At 33.1% G+C, this 23611-nt stretch overlaps 1 protein-coding gene across 9 annotated transcripts in view; it reads left to right on the forward strand.

Annotated features, from left to right (window-relative positions):
* Positions 1-23611, forward strand: part of Cntn1 (contactin 1) — a 343845-nt gene that overhangs the window by 99817 nt on the left and 220417 nt on the right. For 2 of the 9 annotated variants that reach the window (XM_058576454.1, XM_058576456.1), the window contains exon 1: positions 18433-18912. The exons of the other annotated variants lie outside the window; for them this stretch is intronic. The gene's annotated coding sequence lies outside the window, so the exon portion shown is untranslated. Of the gene's footprint in view, positions 1-18432; positions 18913-23611 lie in introns of those variants that run through there. 9 annotated transcript variants of the gene reach the window in all.

The raw sequence follows: 23611 nt of genomic DNA on the forward strand, positions 1-23611 counted from the left end.
AAGATCATTTCAATAGTCTAAGCAAGAGATAATGATGGCTTGAGCTCAGTTATTGGCAATGAAGATAGAAAAAAGTAGATGGATTCAGTAGATAATCAGGAGGGAGAAAAGGGACTTGCAGCCATGACACCAAAGTAAATAATGTAGGAGTATATCATTTACTAGGATAAGAATTATTGAAGGAAAACAAGATTGGGGTAAAATACTGAGTTCTGTTATCGTAGAATGAGATGACCAAGTGGAAATGTCAGGGTGATGTTTCTGGATTTCAAAAAAAAAAAATTGACTTTATAGCATACATGTGATCCTTCAAATGTAAAAGATGACACCTTAGCTTTTTGGCATGTGCTAATGAGTGGACAGTAGGATAATGAAAAACAAAAGGAAAACCAAATTAAGAAATATAAGGTTGAGTAGTGGATTGCCTGAGTTTGAGATGCTTGTGATATCCTCTCACATGGAGATTAAGTATATAAGTGGTCTGATGGTCTGGAGTTCAGAAGAGACATTTTGGCTGGAGATATATTTGAATTAATAGCATATGATTTTATAAGAGGGGATGAGAATATCTGGGGAAAAACATGAATTGAGAAGGGAATGGAAAGGAAAGGAATAGGAGAAAAGAAGAGAAAAGAGGTGAGGGAGTTAAAGGGAGGAGCAGAGACAAGAGAAGGGAGAAATCCTTGGGGCTTTAAAAGGAAATGAGATAGATAGGCTGATAAAGATTAAGAGGATAGCAAGAGAAGCAAGGTGGAAATTGGGAGAACTGGGTGCCTCTAAGTTCCAAGAGATGCTCCAAGTGCTGGGAAATGGTGGAGCACTGTGCCAGAGAGGAGGTGAGTAAACCCATATAGTTCACTTTCCTCCATTATTTTATATAAAAGGACCTCTCGGGATGGTCAGCTGTAGTTGTTGAATCAACTTTCTCTGACATTCATGAGATACAAACCTTAATGTTATTTCTTCTCCATCTCTTACACAGAAGCTTAACATGAATCCATGAAATAATTTTTAAATGTTTCATTTCTTCAGACATTTTTTAATCCTAAAATATCCTATGTTCCCTATTATCGAATCTGCTTCTCTTAAACTAGAGCAAAGTCTCTTGCTTCTTTGTATAACTTGTACATTTAAAATCGTATCTTATGAGTTGCATGTGATAGAACAATAGAGGCTAAAGTAAATAATATTTATTTCTATTATATCCCTATTATATCTCTTATATAATAGAGTATGCCTCTTTTTCTGTCAAGTCATCAGTGTGGGGGTCTGAGTCAATATAATTTATAGTAGATACATAGAATATTATCTATAAAATATTTGCTACTGTTTTGTTGGTGGTAATAATGAGACAGGAAATTAGGGAATTAGGAGCAGCATAGGAAATACAAGGACCCTAGAAATTCCTAATAACTTTTGTTTTACTATTTACATTTTACATTTAAAAAGTGTTTCTTATATAAGTTGAAGATGAATGAATGAAAAATTCAGGCTAGTTTGATAATGATCTGACAATTTTTTCTTTTTTTGTTATTGCACCCAAAGACAAGAATAAACAACTTGTATTAATATTTTCATTTCTTCTTTCTAATCAATTACTTCATTTGTTCAGAGTAGATTTTTCCTTTTCTCTAAATCAAGCATCTTCCAACTATGCCCTCAAGGTCAAATCCTACCCATCACCTGCTTTTGTTAATAAAGTTTTATTGGAATATAGCCACACCCATTTGCTTACATGTTTTATATACCTTTTTTATACAATGGCAGATTCCAGTAGTCATAACAAACAAATCCTAAAAAATTTGCTATCTGATGCTGTAGAGAAAAATTTTCTGACCCTTGCTTTAGAAAAGTTTTCCATCTGACTTCATGTTTTAAAACCACATATGTTAGGTTGATTATGGATGCTAAATTCATAGTATTTCCCTACATTTATGGTGATTGCATTCTAAGTAAGGTACCTTAAGCATATATTTACTATGGAGATTTCAAATAACTAGTATGTGTGATTAAAATGTGTTAAAATACATGGGTATGGTGGCACATGCCTTTAGTCCTACATATTTGGAAGGCTGAGGCAGAAGGATTGCTTGAGCTTAGGAGTTCAAGGCCAGTCTGGGAAGCAGTAAGACCCACATCCCCCCCAAAAAAAATTATATTTGTTAAAATAGATTTTAATATCTGAGCTTTTAATTCACCACAATTGCTTATCAAATGTTTCTCCAAGGCAGAAGTCAAGGAGTGACAGTTGAGGTCCTTATTAGTCAAATCTACTTGTCTAGTAGTCCTAGACTTCCATTACTGTTGCTATTTGCCTTAGAGAATGCTTAACTTGTGTGTTGGAGCTCCCATTAAACAAATAAAGTGATTTCAAATAATTTGCACACCTGAATTTTGTTCTAAAAATCACTTAGATTTTAGGTCAGGGAAAGGCAGAGATTAGGTTTTGAGAGCCTCAAAAGTCCCTTCTGCTGCCTGGAATGTAACAGTAATAAAGTTGAAGTAGAAAAGGTGTATCTACAATGCTAATAAAATTCAACACAGTTTATTGATACCTGTGTATATAAACAGTTACAATCCATCTGCAATTGTAAGAAACTAATCATTTTCCTTAAAAATTCCATCCAATTTATTTCAGCTATTATTGCTTTTTTGAAAAATTATTACTTTGAAAACCTCTTGAGATATTATAAGTTTGGAATTGGGATGTTAAAATACTTTAATATTCCCCTGGTACCAGAAAGGATGGTGACCTGACCCTGTATAAGCTGGTGCAAGTGTAGTGACATTCTCCGATTAATAACAGGACCTGTTGATGGATGGAGAGTAGGATAAGAGTTAAGAAGCACAGGAGAGGATAGCTGAGGGTAGGAGAGAAAAATTATCATGATTTCAGTGTATGAGAGTTCAGAGATTTTAGCTCAGGATTACTAGAGCACAACAAACTGGATTTTTTTTTTAAATCAAATTCCAGAGCTCTTAATTTCTATGTAGAGTCCATGTTTCTCTCTGGTATTATATGCCTTCTGCCTAAAAATTTTCCTATACTATTTCTTATAATTCAGGCATATTAGAAATGAAATCTCTAAGTTTTGATATATCTGAAAATTTTCTAGTTTTGCTTACATATTTGAAACATATTTTCTCTGAGTATAGAATTATGGATTGATAAATATTGTTTTGTTTCATAATTTCTGGTGAGAACTGTGTGGAATTTCTTATATTTGTTCATTGTTATACCATGTGTTTTTCTGTCTTCTCACTGCCTTTCAAATCATTTTGCTTATTTTTGTTTCCATCAATTTGCCTATGATGTGTCTGTGTATTATGTTAGTTTACATTATTTGTATTGTTTGTGGTTCTCTGAGCTTCTTGGATTTGTGGTTTGATTGCATTTATTTACTTACTGCAACATTTTTAACCATTATCACTCCAAGTTTTTCTTCTATCATATTCTCCTTATTTTCTTCTTTACTTTAACAGAATTATCAGTTACCATTTGATTGTTTCATATCTCCTGGATGGTCCATGCTCTGTCCCCCCATGCTATTTTTTAATTTATGTTTAATTGGGGAGGGGTGATTTCTATTACACTGTCCTCTGTTCACTATTTCCTCAGCTGTGTCAAGTATACTCTTCTAGTCCATCAAAGGAATTCTCAGTTTCTAAAATCATCTTTTAAAATTCTTGATATTTCCACTTATCTTTTGCTTAACATTTCCATCTCCTTATGTTATGGTTGAGATGTGTTGTCCCCCAAAAGCTCACATGTGAGACAATGAAGGAAGGTTCAGAGGAGAAATGATTGGGTTATAGCTTCAGCATAATCAGTAAATTAATCCCCTGATAGGAAGTAACTGTGCAGTAAGTGGAGGAAGGTGAGTGTGGCTGGAGGAAGTGGTTCATTGAGGGCATGGCTTTGGGGGGTATATATTTATATCTGGCAAGTGGAGACCCCTCTCTGTTTCCTCATCACCGTGATGTGAGCTACTTTGCTCTGCCACAAACTCTGCTGTGGTATTCAGCCTCACCTTGATCCCCCAGAAATGGAGCCAGCCTTCTATGGACTAACACCTCTGAAACTGTGAGACCTCAAATAAACCTTTTCTCCCCTACAGTTGTTCTGGTCTGATATTTTAGTCACTGCAGCAAAAAAAAAAGCTGACTAAAACACCCTGCTTAAATTCTTCATGTGTTCATGAATGTTTTCCACGCTTTCTTCTATATCCTTTTTTGTGTCAATCACTGTTATTTTAAACTTCCTGATAGTTCTAATATCTGGAACTGGGCCAGTTTGCTGCTTTACTCTTGAAAATGGCTGCAGTGTGAGCATGTACCTGCGTCTCATAAATTGGAATGCTAAGCCCTGACTCTGGAACCATGGAGATTAAACCAAACTGTGTTTTTTATACCTGAAAATGAGCATGCCTTTCTTCTGTCAGGTTGGTTGTATGGAGTAATGGACATGGGTTTTGAGTTTTATTGTTAACTTTGACGATCTTTAATAGGACAGAAATTTCAGATTTCTCCAGTATTATGCTACTGCTTAGAGAGAAGTTTGGATTGATAGAGTTTTGATGTTTTTCACTTCTTTTTTCAAAATCAATCTTGTGATATATACCCAGTTCTTAGCCAACCCTTTGTGCCTTTCCCACAGAGGACATCTTCTCAATGCTCTGCCAGCATCCCGGAGATAGAATGCTATTACTTGACGCTCAGTGCTGGGTTCATGCTGCAGAGTGAGGATGATGCTTGTCATGCCTAGTGCTATCCTCTTCTGAAGTTTAAGGTTTTGGCACACCAAATCCAAAACCTATTACTTTCCAGGACTTTGTAGTAGTCCTGTGGTTACTCCATGTCTGGAAGGATTTGAAGACCTTATTTAAGACTAGAAGTTAACAGTGAAGTTAGGAGGAACTCACTGTCAGAACCTCAATATCATTTTCTGTTTTTATATTACTTCAAGAAGAACCTCTAGTAATTATTCTTTATCTTATTCTGTTAAACCATTGTACCATTTCAAATTATTGCTTTGAATTTTTAGATGAATATTTTATTATCCTATTCAGCCATAAGAAAAATATACATTTGAGGCTGACTTGAAATATAATTACATTTAGAATTTTTAATTTATTTTTAATACTATTATGGAAGGAGGAAACACAGTCAGATGGTGTGTGTGTGTGTGTGTGTGTGTGTGTGTGTGTGTGTGTGTATAAAATTCTCTGTGGATTCAATAAAAAATTTAACCACCATGAATTGCTCAGTTCTGTGTGACTATTTACCTGGAGGTATAATCACTTTCAAATGTTTTCCAGTTTTTCCCAACACCTAGTAGGGAAAAAGTAAATATCTTTTGAAATAAGTACTCCTTAGACTTTCCTTTAGGTTTAGTCATTGTTCAGTTGACCAAAGAGAGGTTGTCACACAGTTTTTCCATGTCTGTACAGGTAACATTTGTTGAAATTTTGAGTAAATAATGTTAAGATTAAAATTGGAAAACTGTTGTTAGAATAATACATTTGTTGTTTTAAAAATTCTCTAATTACTTGTGAGCTAGATAAATGGATAAATCTTTAACAACTGCCTTTTTCTAGTAGAGAGGAAAATTTGCAGCATTTGCTAATTTTGGTAATGTAATTATTTTTATATCATGACTGACTTCAAACTACCATAAAGTATCACTGAATATAAAGTTGGAAAGAGATGTCCACTATCATACTGTTATATAACATTTATTTTACCAATAAAATATGTAAAAGTAATCTCTAATATATAGATAATATTAAACTATATATAGAAAATTGTGTATTTTGAATATATTATTTTTAAATATAATTTATTTAATAATAAATTTATATCATTTAATTACTAGTAATGACTATGTTTGTGAAATTCCTGGAAATTAAAATGGGCTCTTGCAAGCTGTTATGGGCTGACTTCCACAGATTACTTGCATAAATCTTTGAGGACCAGGACCTTTAAATTCCTGGAACTACATTGAATTTTGACTCACAGCCCACATCAATGAATATCTGTGAATGAAGGAGCTCAATTCAATGTTAGCCAAGGAAAGAAAGCTAAGGGTCACTCTTGTATTCACATCTGGATACTCTAAACTCATTTTACTTTTATCTCCCTACCCTAAGTTTGTTTTGATTTGTTCTTCTAATTTCTTAATTTAATTAATAATTTATTTCTGGGTTATACAGTAGTCCTTCTGGACAAAAATTTGCATCTGACATGTTATACCAAGAAGACATTCTAGATCACATGCTATCCTAAGAAATCAGGAATTATATAACCTATTTAAGTCATTCATATATTTTTAACTGAAATCCTCATGTGTTTCATTAAAGTAGTATTTTGTTTAAGAAAGATCTCTATACCAACTACCTAGAAGTAAACATTAATTATATTTTCAAAGTACTTTTAAGAGTGCCTCTTTAATTTCATAGGACAGATGTCTATGATAAAATCTATTCCAGGAAATTATAGTTGCTAGTTTCAAGATAAAACTCTTATGAAGAAACAAAGTTGATTGCCTTCTGTAATAACTTCACAAAAACAAATATTTTGAGAAAGAAGTTACTGGTACATTAATATCCTGCTAGGGGATTGAGTTTTTGATAGGAAATAAAATGTGTTCCAAAATATGCATATCAATACCAGCTTACTCACAATTGCCTTATCAAATGAAAGCATGTTATCACTCTTTTACATCTTGAACTTATAGCCAAATAAAAATGGGAAGAGTGTGAACATAAAACTTTTGTCCAAACTTACTTTTGAAATGGCTGTATATCTGAAGAAAGTTAAAGATCTACAGCTTGGTTTTAGACATTTGTGTAAAGAAAAACCCAGGAGAAACTAATCTGTTATTTAGTCAAGATAGTGCCTAACTTTGGAATTGGAAGAGGATGTATCTGTGTACCCCAAGGTATACTAGTGTGCACATGTCTGTGTAATTTATATCTGATGTGCATTAATGTGAGGTATGATGTCTTCAGTAAAAGCCTTACAATGTTGGAGACAAATATACATCTACATATATGAACACAATATATACATTTATACTATAATCTTAACGTACTTGTTTTTTAAATACGTCTATTCAAAAGTCTTCTTCAGGTACCTTTTAAATGATAAAGAGGCTGGAAGCCCATAAAGAAAGAGGGTTTTTAATGTGTTAATTAAAATATTGTAGAGACTATGTAACCTATTTTGTTATTGGCACTTATTTATTCATTCATATATTCAATATATCTGGTATTTATATTTTCAGCTTTTTTTGAGGTATAATTGACAAATAAAATTTTTCTCTATTCAAGTTCATGAAGACACAAGGATGGCAAGGCAATGTTTTGATATTTTACATACTTTGAAGTGTTTCCCAACAATAAGCTAATTAATACACCTATTGCTTCACACAGTTTCCTTTTCTTTTCTTTATGTGGTAAGAATATTTAGGATCTACCATCTTAGAGAATTTAAACTATGTAATACATTATTTCTAACCATACTCACCATGCTTCACAATTTCCAGAACTTATTCACCTTAGGTCTGTCTCTAAGTTGTACCCTTTGGCTGAGTTATTTCAATTAGTCTTCTGCATTCATCTGTGACATTGCAAATGGCAGGATTACCTTCTTTTTGAATGTTGAATAATATCTGTGTGTGTGTGTATCTGTGTGTGTGTGTGTGTGTGTGAGAGAGAGAGAGAGAGAGAGAGAGAGAGAGAGAGAACCAATAACCAATTTCTTTATCCATGGATTCATCAGTGGGCACTAGACTGTTTTCATATCTTGACTATTGTAAATATTGTTGCAATAACCATGGGGGTATCTATATCTTCTCCCCAATGATTATCCTTTGGAAATTTGTGAATATATGTATCCAGGAGTAGAATTGCTATATCATATGGTAATCCTATGTTTTAGAGGAAACTGTACAATGATTTCCATAATAGTCATAGCAATTGAAATTCCCAACAAAGATGTATAGTGTCTCACCAGCACTTGTTATCTTTTGACTTTATAACAATAGCTATCCTAACATGTGTGAAGAGATTATCTCATTGTGGTTTGCATTTTCATTTCCCTGATAATTAGTGATGCTGAGCTCATTTTCATATACCTATTGGGCACTTGTGTGTCTTCCTTGGAAGAATGTCTATTCAGATCCTTTGCTCATTTCTTAATCAGAAAATTTGTCTTTTTAAAAACTACTAAATTAAGTGAATTCCTTGTATATTTTGGATAATAATCACTTATTTTGCTGATAGTTTGCAAAAATTTCCCCCCATTCCATTTCATCTTTATTATTTTATTATAGTCCCACTTGTTTATTTTTGCTTTTGATATATCCCAAAAACCATGCTCCAATATCATGGAGCTTTTCCCTGTATTTCCTTCTAGAAATTTAACAGGTTCAGATGTTATGTTTGAATATTTAATCTCTTTTGAGTTGATTTTTGATAATGTACACAAAATGTTTTGCCATTCTCCTACTCTTTCCTTTTTCTTTTTTTCATATATTTCTGTTTAGTCAGTTGCTTTTTTTTTTCTTTCCTTCCTATGGTGACCAAAGGACCAGACAACAATTTTAGAGAAGAAAAAAATTATATGGCACTCATAATTTCAGAGGTCTCAGTTCATTATTCTTGACCCAAGGTGACGCAGAATACCAAAGTCAAACGAAGTGTGAACAGGAGGAAAGCAGATCAGGAAACACCAATTAGGAACAGCTGGGCCCACCCCCAGTGACCTACTTCCTCCAGCCACACCCTACCTGCCTACACTTACTGCCCAGTGAATCCATGTCAATGGATTAATGTACTGATTAGGTTAAGGGTCTCATAACCCAATCATTTCACCTGTAAACTTTCTTATGTGGTCTCACACATTAGCTTTGGGTGATACCTCACCTCTAAACCATAACAACGTGTATCCAGTTTCCCAGACCTTTTTTTTTTTTTTTTCCAAAAATGTTTCTTTCCCCAACATGTATTCTCTCTAGTCTGCCTTCTTTGGTAACTATGTTGAAGCTTAGCTGAGTGTGTATATGTGTGGTTTTATTTCTAGGTTTCCATTCTGTTTCATTGGTCTATGAGTCTATGTGTCATTTTGGTTTGGCTACTATAGCTTAATAATGTAATTTAATTCAAAAAGTGTGATACCTCCAACTTTGTTATTTTTCTCAAGATTACTTAGGTTATTTGGAGTGTTGTATGTTTCCCTAAGAATTTTAGGATTTTTTCCCTATTTCTAGGGGAAACAATGCTATTAAGACTTTGATAGGCATTGTATTGAATCTGTATGAAGATTGTTTGGGGAGTTACAGGCAATTGCATGGTACTGATCCTTTCAGTCCATGAACCTAAGATGCTGTTTCATTTATTTTCGGCTTTTTCAATTTGCTTCATCAATTTTTTACATTTCATTGTATAGCTCTTTTGCTTTCTTGGTTAAATTAATTTCTGAGAAGTTTATTATTTTTAGTGCTATAATTGTTTTCTTTTTTAAATTTCTTTTTCTAGTTTATTACTAATGTATAAAAATGCACATGATTTTTGTATGTTGATTTTATATTCAGAAACTTTACTGGATTCATTTTTAATAGTGTTTTTTGTGAGGTCTTTAACATTTTCTCTATATAAAATCATGTCATTTATAGACAAGAAAATTTTACTTCGTTCTTTCCAGTTTGGATGCATTTTATTTCTTTTTCTTGCCAAATTGCTCTAAGAACTTCCAGTATTATGTTGAAAGAAGTAAAAGAGAAAGTCATCCTTGCCTTTTACTTGATCCTACCACAAAAGGTTTTGCTTTTTTTTTCACATTTATTATAATATTAAATGTGGGATTTTCATATTTGACCTTTATTGTATTGAGATAAGTTCCTTCTATATCTGTTTTGTTGAAAGTTGAGATTATAAACAGATGTTGAACTTTGAAATGCTTTTTTTTTGGTATTAATTGGGATGATAATATTTTTGGTCTTCATTCTGCTGTTGTAGTGAATCACATTTATCGATTTGCATATGTTGAGCCATTCTTGTATCCCAGAAATAGCTCCTACTTGAACATTGTATATCATTCTTTAAAATGCTGTTGAATTCATTTACTAGTATTTTGTTGAAGATTTTTGTCTATATTTTCTTCAAAGGTATTGGTCTGTACTTATACTGTCCTTATTTACCTTTGACATATGGGTTTGGTATCAGGATATTGATAGTCTCATAAAATTATTCTTCCTTTTTAAAATTTTCTCATGGATATATATGTTGCTTAATTATTTTTAAAATTTGCATTCCATAAAACTGTAATAACCAAAGATATCATAAGAATTTTATGATATTTAATATTGGAGATTGTATGTCATAAAAGAATAAACAATATAGAGATACATAGTTTAATTTCTAGTATTTGGAATCATGATCTTTTGGGGTATTTTATAATGATAACACAAAGCACCTTTTTATAGACTGATGGGAGGATTTTTGAATCTCTGTTAACCAGGTATATTGGCTTATAATTTTTTTTCCCTTGTAGTGTCTTATGTGGTTTGGTGTCAGGGCAAAGCTGTCCTCACAAGATGAATTTGGAAGCATTTCCTCTTCTTTAATTTTTTTTCACAGCATTTGAGAAGGACTGGAATTATTACTTCTTTAAATTTTTGGTAGAAATTTCCAGTAAAACCCATCAGGCCTCAGTTTTTTTTGTTTGTTTGGGTGGGAGAGTTTTGATAATTGATTCAATTTAGTTACTCACTATTGGTCTGTTTAAATTTTCTATTTCTTCATAATTCAGTTTTGGTAGTAATTTTCAGTAATTTATCCATTTCTTGTAGATTATCCAATTTGTTGACATAGTATTTATAGTAGTTTTTTATGATCTTATTTATTTCTGTGGAACCAGTCATAATGTTTTATCTTTAGTTCATAATTTGTTTGACTCTACTTTTTTTTATTAGTATCCTTAAAAATTTGTCACAGTTTTATTTAACTTTTTAAACAACCAACTCTTAGCTTCATTGACCTTTTCTATTTTGCTTTTACTCTCAGTTTCACTTATTTCTATTTGGATTTATATTATTTCATTTCTTTACTAACTTTTGGGTTTGCTTATTCTTTTTATAGTTCCTCGAGATGCGATGTTAGGCTATTTATCTTTTATATTATTTTCCTATTACAACTTGGCATGTATCTATAAACTTACCTCCTAGAACTTCTTTTGCTGCTTCCCATTTTATTTATTTATTTTTTAATCTCAGGTAATTTTTAACTTACCTTTTGATTTCTTTTTTGAGCTACTTGTTCAGGGGCACATTGTTTAATTTTCACATTTTTGTAAATTTTCTAGTTTTTCTTCTATTATTGATTTCTACTTTTGGTAAGAAAAGATACTTGATAGGATTTCAATTTTCTAAAATTTGCTAAGACTTGGTGTCTTCGTGGCCCAATATATGATCTACCTTGGAGATATTTTTCCTTGTGAATTTGAGAAGAATATGTATTCTGTTACTGTTGTATGGTGTGTTATGTGTATATCCATTAGGTTAATTTGATATATGGTGTCATTTAAGTGTACAGTTTCCTTACTGATCTTCTGTCTAGATGATCAACGACAAAACCACTGTTTTAAGTGGTATGGTAAAGTCCTTTACTATTATTGTATTTCTATCTATAACTCCTTTCAATTGTATTAATATTTGTTTTAAATATTTAGGTGCTACAATATTGGGTACATATAGATTTATAGTTGTTATATCCTCTGGATGAGCTGTCCTCTTTATTATTATATAATGGTCTTGTCTCTTGTTACAGTTTTCTACTTAATGTTCTTTTCCCCCACATATAATTAAAGCTACACTGGATTTATTTTGTTTTCCATTGGCACAAAATATTTTATTCTATTCTCTTATTTTCAGTATTCAGGTTTCCATTAAAGTAAAGTATCTCTTATAGACAGTGTATAGTTGGGTATTTTTAAGACTATATTCATCCTCTCTATGCCTTTTGATTAGAGAATTTTATCCATTTATATTCAAGGTAATTATTGATAGGTAAAGACATACTGCTGCCATTGTTTTCTGGTTATTTTTTAGATCCTTTCTTCTTTTCATCCTCTCTTACTGTCTTCCTCTGTGACTTGATGACTTTCTGAAGTGGTATGTTTTTATTTTATTTTCTTTCTTTTTGTGCAGCTAATATAGTTTTGTTTTGTCATTGACACAGGGTTTACCTGGAATCTCTTATAGTTATAAAAGTTCATTTCCACTGCTTAGCTTTGATCACATATAAATATTCTTATCCCACACAGACATTTTAAACTTTTGATGTCACAAATTACATCTTTGCTATTGAATATCCACCAACAAATTGTAGTAGTTGTATTTATTCTTAATAGTTTTGTTCATTACCTTTTATAATAGAATGTGATTTACATACCACCATTACAATACTAGTATTCTGACCATAACCTTGCTTTTATCAGTGAGTTTTTTACTTTCATACATTTTCATCTTACTAATTAGTGTCCTTGATTTTTATCAGCAAGACTTTGGTTTTGCCTTCTTAGAAGGTAGATCTACTGGTGAACTGTTAATAATGGCTTCATCAGCCTTTGTTTTTCTGGGAAGATATCTCTGCTACCTTCTACAGAACAGCTTTACTATATATAATATTCTTGCTTGCCAGTTTTTATTTCAGCCCTTTGAAAATATTATTCAACTGTATTGTTGTCTGACAAATTTCTGCTGAGAAATCTGCTGCATGCTTTAAGGAGGTAGCCTTGTATGTGAGGAATCTCTTCTCTCTTTGCTTTTAAGATTATCTTTGTCTTTTATTTTTGATCTTTTGATTATAATTTGTTTGTGTGAAATCTTCTTTGGTTTGAATGTGATTGGAGTTTCAGGTTCATGTACATAGATGTTCATCATTACTCCGGATTGGGGAAATCTCAGTCATCAATTTTGATAATATTTACATTATTTTCTCCTTCTTGTCTCCTTCAATAACACCTATAATATGAATTTGATTATGTCCCATAAATCCCATAGACTTTCTTTTTTCCTTTTTTTCCCTATTATCTCCTTTGACAGCAAATTTTTAAGTGACCTGTCTTTAAGTTCATAGCTTCTGTCTTGTGTTTGATTATATCTGTTATCTATACTGTCTACTGCACTTTTTATTTTATTACTTGTATTCTTCAGTCCAGAATTTCTGTTTGGTTCTTTTTTATTTTTATTTCTCTGTTGAACTTCTTATTTCTATATTGCTTTCCTTATTTCATTAAGTCATCAGTCTGTATTTCTTGTAGCTTGTTGGGCTTCTTGAAACAATGATTTTGAATTCCTTTTCAGGCAGTTTGCAGATTTTCATTTTCTTAGGGTGGTCATTAGAAAATTTTGTGATCCTTTTGTGACAGTATATACCTTTGGTTTTTGTTGTCTGTTACGTTGCATTGAAGTCTACCTAATCATTCTATTTTCTCATTTTTAAATGTTGTGTGATTCAAACTAGGAAGTATGAGTTTATCTGTATTTTTACCTCAGTGTTAAGCTTATAAGCTCTATTTATTTTGATACTTATATTTTTTTCTGAGTGAAAATTTAAAACTATTAAAATGTGATACAATATAATAAGCATAGTCTGTTTTCATAGGAACTCAAATTCTGTCATTTTCCTTATGTCAACACACCCTTAAGAAATTAATATAAACTATTTCAGCCTATTTTCTTACCTACAGAATGAGATAATCACATTTTTATAAATTAGTACTGATGTAATCATATATATGTATATATGGAGAAATATAATGTGTGTTGGAACATAATGAAGTCTCACTTGTCCACATTCTAATTTTTTAATTTCTTAATTAGTCATTAGTACTGGACATAGTTTTTATACAAAACTGACTATTTGTTGGCCTTCTGGGATATAAAAATATAGAGAAGTGGAGTGAAAACATTCCACTGTGACTGTGGTTCTGGGAGGTAGTTCAGCAGCTGAATATGGTGGAAAGGACCTAAACTATGAAACTAAGAAATTCTTGATGTGACCACAAGCTCACCTTTTCATTGGTCATGTGACATGGCCAAATTACTATCTTCCTTTGATTATGACTTTTCATTGAGAAAATAAAAAAAAAATGCTACTTAACTGACAAGTGTTTTGTGATGGCCAGATTAAATGAGTTTATTAAAGTAATTAGCATTATTCCAACATTGATATGTATGTCAAATACATATAAGCAGTTTATATGTTTTGCTATCAATTCATTACTAGGTCAAGATACGAACAGAAGGCTTTTATGTATATTTATTTGTCAATATTTCAGAGTTTTGTATAGCTTTCTTATCCAACCATATACTGGAAGTGTATTTGTCCAACTCTTCACCAACCCATCATCTTGTTTCCTACTTATTATGCTGTGTCTGAAACTGTATTCTCATTGTATTACTATATTCTTATGAAACCAGTACAGTTTTGAATGGACAGGAGAGATGGGAGGAAGATAAGTTACTCAAGTCAAACACTTAAGGTCTCCTATAGCTCCTCTCAACCTCAAACCTACTTAGAACTACTGCCTCAAAAGTTTCAGTGTCTCTGGAATATTTTCTTTATTTCCATATCCCTATATCTACCTTGGTTAGGTCATCTTCATTTTCTGTCAGACTACAAATGGTATTCTGTTAATTGTATTTCTTGCATCTGGCTCTTGCAATCATTTTTCATCCCCCTCCACAAAATCTAATCATATTATTTTCTTGGTGATATATCTAAATATCTCATTCTCCACAGAACAGTATCAAATAACATAGTACTGTTTGAAATGACCTTAATATTTAGGATTCAAATATTTTTTTAAAAAAAAAACTCATATTTTATATCACATTTATGTAATTTTAAATCACATTTTGTGTAATTTTGCTTTATCATCTAACAAAATATTCACTGTATCCAAAGTGCTCATAATATAGATGCCTGAGTTTCTTAAGCATATCATGGGATATCCTACTTCTCTACAAATGCACATGTTATTTTCTTCTAGAGATGCCTTTCCATATGAATCCTTTCTTCTAAGACTAAACTTTGGCAGGAAATGAATAAAGATTTCTAAAGTCCTTATTATTTCATAAACTGAGTTAAGTGACATAAAACATTGCGATATTTGAATTTCCTAATAATTCTATCATGTTGATAAAAATTCACATTTTTAGAAATGAGGAAATTGGAGCAGAACTCTCATTGAGTGACTTCAGATACTATATTTTAAAATGATGGTGCTCTAAGTTAATTCACACACACACGAAACATACTTACCTTCATTTGTACATGGTAAAACTGATACTCAAGGAGTATGAATGGCACATTTAAGGTTTCATAGTTTAATTCAGAAAAGCCTGAATTTAATTTAAATTTGTCAAATATTAAAGCCTATGTTATTTCTATTATACCACCCAGTTTCTTTAAATGTCATCTCCTTCAATGAATCATTTCCTGATGCTCCCATGGGATAGATGACAATGCCAATATTTCTTCTGCTATGATGCCTCATGCAGTGGAATAAAAATAAGAAGAGTTGACATTTACCTAGTAGTTACTTAACATATAGACACAGATATATGTGCTTTAGTACTTTTCTCGTTTATTTATCATAATATGTAGCTACTAATTAAATTCATCTTTCTAGGTCAGAGTATTTATCTGTTTTTGTAACTAACATTTAAATATCTTGGAGGCAGTCACTGACCTACACATATTTGTTTTTCAAGCTAGCAGAATTTCTTGCAAGTCATAATAAATATGTTTTAAATAAATGAATGGGTTACAACTAGTGGGTAACTATGATATTTGTAGGACATAGAAAAGTAGGAAGAATGTCTTCTATGTAACAGAGCAATGTAATTGCCTCCAAAGACATTTATCCCCTTGAGCTCAAAGTTGTTAAGAATTTTGAACTGAATTCTTTTCCCAACTTCTCATGACATTATTTATTTTCTTATATTGGAGACAAATTATGCATTTTTTCCAAATGATATTATTCAGGCTGTCTAATTATATATCTTAATAAGTGTCACAGATTGAACACTTGATTTATTTGATTTGATTTATTCCAAAATTTTGATTTACTTTATTGACCCTATTCTCAATATAGAGTTCACTCTGTATTTTTCATGCATTATAAATTTGAAATATTGGAAAGTCTCTTAATCTTCAAAGAGATCAAATTTGTTCCAAGTGGCCATCTCTGTTTTTTATCCTTTTGAAAAGATCGGTTAAGTGTTTTTTCAGTCATAGCCAGGTTCTGGAAAATGGAAATTGGCTCTTTATTATATCCTTGGGCTTTGTCTTATCTGGAAGTACTATTTTCCCCAGTCATTTTCATTCAAGTCTTACTTACCACCTCTCTTTTCTGATTTCTTTGGGATTTACCATATTTATTGTTTTTCCATATATCCTTCTCCTGTTTTGCTGTCTCTTAATGTTTACTTGGTCTAGGTTGATTGTGTATATATGTGTGTGTGTTCATCTCTCACCCCATTTTTAGACAATTAGCAAATGCAAATTTTCAGTCTTCATTTTATACATGGACTATGGATATTTTTAAGTGAGAAAAAAAATGCTGGTTTCTCTCCCATTCACTGCAGAGAGACTAAATTAATGCTCTTCAGTCACCTGGTTATGCACTATTAGACATGTCATTTCAGGGAACTTGAACTTCTAATGCTTACATTTGTAATTACTGGAGGCTGTATCAGTAATTTTAGATTTTCTATCCTTATGATCAATATATTTTAAAATTTTCAAATTTCTACTATTTTAAATGAGGTATTCTCTTCATATAAAGTTACTTCTATTGATGTTCAATAGAACTTCTATAATTTAAAAAATATATGAAACGTTTTAATATCCTATTTAAGTAACAAAGAATACTACTCAGAGAAAGAGATTAATATTATAAAATAAGGTTTATTATGTTTACTTGAAATTTATTAGGTTATTGGCAATATGTAAATATAAAAATAGAAGCTACCCAGGGCAGAACACAACAATAAGAAAATGCAATATATTAAAGACCAAGTAATTAGAAGATTAATTTCTCAGACTGCCATTTAGAATATTGTGACCTAATCTTTATCAGTTAAGCAGGGATTGTACTTTACATGAGTAGAGCATATTTCCCTGGTTGTCTCTTGAGAAAGGCATGTTTCTTTGGTTGTCTCTCTGTCTTCAGCACCTCTACTACCCTCCAGGGCTGGTATCAATTGTAGATTTATTGACTGAAAACCAATATGATCCTACCTTCTCCAAAGGGGAATTGCTCCCTACAATATAAATGTCAGATGGGAAACCTCAGCTATCTTCCAATGGTTCTTCCTTTTTCTAACCTCAAAACATGAGCTTGAAGATTTTACTCTGCTTTTACACATGGTCAAATGTGATGACATAGAAATATGAATTTGTGTGTGTGTGTGTGTGTGCGCGCACACATGTGAATAGAGCTTTAGAAAGACAAGACTTTAGGCAACTCAGTGACCTTAATAACAATATGTTCAGTACTTTGTGGGTGAAAAAATAAGACTTAATTAGTTCTATTTCCAAAACACTGAGGAGTAAACAAGCTTCCTCATACATATATGCATTTTCTGTTTCGTGTGGGTTTCCCACTATAGTATTTTTATAAATACTGCTATGACATTCTGAAGAGCTACCTGTGTTTTCTCCCAGTGAATATTATATCAAAAATGCGCATTTTGTCTTGAAGCATCCTTTTGGGGGATACTAAAAACAGTGGTGTGTTTTTACAAGCTTAAGTTCTAGAGAAAGAGATCTCAGAACTACTGACACACCCACAGTAAAGGAGCTTATGATCCAAAATAGTTAATATTTGTGGTCACATATACTCAGTATGATAATTTTTAGAAAAACTCTTCCTACATTATTAAAATAAAAAATAGTTATTTTAAAATTAATTTATTCTAAGAAATGTTATTTAAATGAGTCCAGATTTTTTTTAAAAAATCTATTTTTGTAGCCATATATTACTCTCCCTTTTATTTATTTTTTCTTAATTTTCATTGAGCCTTGCTGATGCTGCAGAAGTGGTAGGAAAAAACAACAACTCTGTATATCTTAACGAAAATGTAGAATATCCAGTCTAAACCTGCAGTAAGTATGTCTTTTGAATAGGAAAAAAAAAAAGATGCTGTAGCATTTCTGACCAAGAGAGAGTCCAGTTTGAACATTCTGCAGTATGCAAATGTCATCTTGTCTATGTGAATGTTTTACCCGAGTGGCTGCTGCAGGGTTGGAATCTTCTGCTAGTGATTTAGGTTGTAATTTTATTTGTGGAAATAAACCAATCACGGAGCTCCGATTGTCTTAGCGATGAGGTGATCAATAGCCCATTACTGGATAGAACAGCGGCTACAGGAAGTGCATTGAAGATTTTAATGCATGAATTATGCATGCCGTGCTCATTCTGTGCTCATTCTTTAGTCTCCAAACAGAATGACAGGGTTTGTGAAGTCGCCTCAGATAGTTTCTTGCATTAAGTGACTGCAGTAAAATGCTTAATATTTTCAGGCATAGAAGCAGCATTGACTCTGGCCAGCCGAATTTGGAAGATGTAAAACCCCCAGCTCACAGCACAGAGGCTTTATTTGAAAGTATTGCTATGTAGAGAGCCAGCTTTGCAGTCATCTAACCTGTTCTCCCCAGAAGGTTGGCTGAAGGATGGGAGCGGCTGTGCCTGCCTCTGAGGTCACAGCTTGAAGTCCTTTTAACTTGCCTTCTGCTGCAGGAGAGAGGCGTATTGTGGTTTAACTGTCGCTGCGTTTATTCAAATGGACAATTTGCAATAGATATAATACCCAGAACGGCAGATAATTCAACGTATGAGGTAAGTCCAGGATTTTTCTCTAGTTTAGATAATTGTAAACTAGAATGTGCTGAGTTGGGATGATGGTGATGCCGTGGTAACAGTAAGGTAGACTCAGACCTCAGGATCTTAAAGCAGTGGCAGGGCTATCAATTGTTGAGAGGTGACTTTAATTTATGTTTGGCTGTATTGGGTGTTTTATTTTGCATTCAAAGCTTTTCAAGAATGTACCTGAGCCCAGATGTGTGTGTGTCTGCAAATTGGGGAGGGGCAGCCCTGAGAGTGAGCTGAATCAATAAGTGAAAATTCCCTCCTGGTGGAGAAGTTTTAGCAGGGCTGTGGCATTGCTTTGGCTCAGATTATTTCTTTAACATCAACATTTTCTCCTTCTAGATAATGATGATGATAGAAACCAAAAAATGCTCAATCCTTTTCCCACAAGTAGAGGAAAGCACTGAGGTACTCACACTCAAATACTGTGTTGCATACAAATTGAGCAGATGGAATTAAAACAATTTGGACTAGAGTGTCCTTGAGGGAAGACCTTGTTGTCTGAAACAGAACAGTTTGGCTTTTACCTATAATAGTTGTTATTTTATTTTATTTTTTTTCCTCCTGTCAAGGACTTACTCCAAAAGGAATGGATGAATGGCATATTGTGAAATTACAAAGAGAGAGACAGAGAGAGAGAGAGAGAGAGAGAGAGAGAGAGATATTTGTATTTCTCTTGGTGTTTTCAAAATTAAGCTTATACAATTGCAGGACTCATGAAATAAGAGCCAAGTGAAATTTGCAAAAACCCTAGAGACCTGAAAATATACTATACTGCTATATTGGTCAGAGGTCTCTGTGAATTAAAGCTGGTTGCTTAAATATCATGGCAAATAATAGGTAGACAAATAATGTTCAGCCTAAGAATTCCTGAATATTTCTTTAACATGAGAAAATAGCTTTAACAAATAATTTTAAAGAGACTGCAGATATAGCAAAAAAAAATTTAGGGAGGCTTTTCAACAGTAAATTTATATTATTACATTATTAGCAAGCACATATATTAATACATATGATATATAATTTATATAGCACAACACATACTATGCATGTCATTCTACTTCTTAAATGTTTTTATTGATACTGTTTTAAAAATGTTTTGTTAGATCTATCAATAACCAATAATAAATAAAGCCAGTTATGTCTTATAAAATAAGCAACCTTTTACTTAAAAACAAAGAAAGATATACAGAGCAGGGATAACAAGAGCACAGGAAAACGACTTCGCAAGCATTTCACAGTGCATTTCAATTCTGCCACGGTGTTACTCCATCAGTTGGGTTTCCTGTCAACTGCCTGTTGGTGTGGCAGAGAACTCCAGCCATGTGTACAGCGTTTAAATCTTCAAAGCTAATCTAGTTCAGGTAGATGAGGACACTCCCACATGGAGTTTTTCTTTAGGGAGGGAAAGCAAAAAGTAGCTGCCTTTATTTCTTCCAGGTCTCCTGATGCTGAGTCACTTGCTCAGTTCTGCCCAGATGCCTCCTGGCTGAGGTGGCCCATTATCAGCTGGCAAAAGGGAATCTAAAGGGAAGTGAGAAAGAATGGAGGGGGCAGAGGCTTGAGGATATTTATTGCCTTAGTGACACATAAAGTCTGAGTAATGAGTGTAATGGCAGTGCTACTTGTTGGATCTGGATGAGGTGACTTTGGGTGAATGACGAGATCACAGCAACAGAAATTAATGCAGGAGCATGGGAAATGGTGCACACAGGGTTCCAGGGAGTGCTGCACTTGAACTTAACCTAAACCTCTCTGTCTTATTTCAGGTGTTAATCCAAGACCTTAATCCATCTCATTCAAAATACGTGAAGGACAGAAAAAGAATAATTTCTGAATCATGTAATAGAAAAATGGAATGAGATAGCCTCAGTTCCCACTTTTCAAGTAGTTATTATTAATTTCTGTAGACTCTATCTTGGGAGAGCCTAACATGAAATTAATAATTTGTGAGCATCAACCTTAATATATATGAGGTGAAGCACCAAAATGAGCTGAGTTTGTAATTGTTATGGTAAGGTAGATCATATTAGATATAATTGGAAAAAGAGTCTGAAGATGTTCTAAAAAGATAGAATAAAAGGAAAGAGGGAAAATCACCAAATATAAGAATTTTGAAACAAAAATGTACATAATTCATTGTTGATAGACATTAATAATTCTTAAAATCAATGTGTAAGAATTCTAAAAACCTTGGTTTACTAGTAAATGGTATCATTTACTTTAAAATTAATTTTAGAGGTAATCTAGCACACTGAGAAATCAGTTGACAAGAAAATTTTAAAATGGTAAACAATAAATTTTCTCATAGGGAATAAGTACTGATATAGATAAGGGCTATCAGTACTTACAATAAATCTATGTAGAGAACTACATATGCACAGTTTTATACATGCATACACACATATTTTTATATGTATATAGTCATTTAACTAAGATTGTGAGAAAGTTATAGATGACTTATGGCAGGTTCAGAGACTTCAAGTATTTGTAATGAGATAATATGTCTGTTTTTCCAAACTTAAAACACATATACAAATTAAGTTAGAGCTTTTTTTTTTTTTTTTTTTTTTGCATGATAAGGAAATCTCCCATTTGATTCTTTGCCAAACAGTCCTGATGATTTCTAAGCTTTGTAAAATTCACAGAAAAATTTTCAAGTATGAATTTATAACAAAAAGTGATAATCAAAAGATTTCATCTTTTCTCTCCCATTGGAGAAAATGATAAAGTTAGTACTGCCTAAAATATCTCCTGAGTAGTTTATGAACCTCTTCTAGATAAACTCAGGAGTTGATTCTGAGGGGTGTGTCCCTTCAATAGAGGTTCATGCATATTTTACTAATTTATTCCCTCTCAGTTGAAATACACCTTTCACCCCATTTTCTATTGTTTCTCAATAACTTTCCTCTCAAAAAGATAACTCAATGCAATAAGGAAGCATTTGATATGATCCTTTTTTGTAGTTTTGCTAGTATTATAGGGCATGAACCATGCTGCTGAGCTGAGACAGCCATGGAGGCCCTCTTTTCACCCCAGTTCTTGTGATCAGATCAGAAAGATTTCAGATATGTAGCTCAGAATAGCAGGCATGAGTTTAATGAAGATATAGGAAAAGGGAAAGGGTACACTCTCTAGGGAGAGAATGGGTCCTCTCAGAGGGAAGAAGGATGACATATTCCTCCTACCCTTTGGTTTTATTGGATATCCAAGGGAAGTTTTCAGAGAATACCATCCAGGTTTACATCTTGACTTTTGACTGACAGCAGGTTGACATCAGACTATTTAGTCCCCACTGTGCACAATAACTCTCCATCTCTTTCACCCATGTTACAAGTTCTAATTGGAATTTGTTCTTATAGATTTGATTGTTATCACTCTGAGTTCTTGGATCTGGTCTGTGTAAGGTCACAAAAGACTCCCACCAGAGCCCATTCCATCTGGGTAACTTGTCTTCCTTTTTAGTGGCATTTTCGGCCTTCATTTCTCATATAGCTAACAGGTTGTTTGCTGAGGAATGTAACATATCCTGTTGACTTAAGCCAGGAAGAGCTGCAGGTAAATTGCTTTTTAAAAAAGAAAGCATATGGGGGTCAGCATAATACCAGTCTTGAAAATCAGGGTAAGGGTCCTAGTTCTCCTGGTGTTGAAGATTAAACACCCGAAAATGCCAAGGCAAGAGCAGAAAATAAAGTTTATTTAAGAGAGGGAGAGGGTAAGAGGGAGGGAGGGAGGGAGGGAGGGAGAGAGAGAGAGAGAGAGAGAGAGAGAGAGAAAGAAAATGAAAAAGAGAGACAAATAAACTTCTCCAGAGAGGAGGGGATCCACAGCTTGTGCCTGTGGAAGTGGGGGTGTCTTGCCCCTTTATAAACTTTAGGTTTCTTTTCTTCTCAGGTTTATGTGACCAAGGGCAGTAAGACAGTAAGACAGCCATCCAGGAGATGATTGCTTGTGTTGGAAAGTGTAGTCCTTCCCCTCCCCTGGAGGCTATTAGCAACTGGTTGATGGGGACTTGCTATCTACTAATTTCCTTTTCTTTGACATCAGCTACCTATCCTTTGCCCAGGTCTTAGCACAGTTGGCCCAGTTTATAGAATGATTCCCTTAACCTTATGTTCCCACTCTCCTATCACTAGGTCCTTTGATTCTTTAGATGGAAAAGAATGATAAGCCTGTGCTTACTCTGGGAAAGTATAAGGCAAAAACAAAGGGAAAAGTAGGTGCAACATGAAAGAGTCAGTCAAAATATTTGGTAACAGTCATAGCAGAAATGAGGATCCATAGTCTAAATTATGAATCTGGAAAGAAAAAAATTATAAAAACATGAAGGGAAATAGTAATACTGTATATTGTAATGTCAGGACTGAAACAAAGGGTTTGGAAGGTTGCTGTGAAGAATAAACAAAGTAGGGCCAGGCTATTAAGACCTGAACTATCAAAATAGCATGCTAAAACTTGCCTTTACAGGTATTGGACACTCACAGACATTATTTAACCTCCCTGGAAATATTTAATACTAGAGAAATTTCTGAACCTGCATCAGATCATGCTAAACTTTTTCAAAAAATGATTATTAATCCTAAGTTAATTATTCTGCATTCTGATGCTTTAACTTTGATGATCTAGAGAGGTTGCCTTTCCCATGGTTAACCAATAACCAGAGTTGGTA

Source organism: Marmota monax, unplaced genomic scaffold (genome assembly GCF_021218885.2).
Source record: "Marmota monax isolate L192 unplaced genomic scaffold, Marmota_monax_Labrador192_F-V1.1 WCK01_AAM20220418_F8-fsc00012, whole genome shotgun sequence".
Classification (NCBI taxonomy): Eukaryota; Metazoa; Chordata; class Mammalia; order Rodentia; family Sciuridae; genus Marmota; species Marmota monax.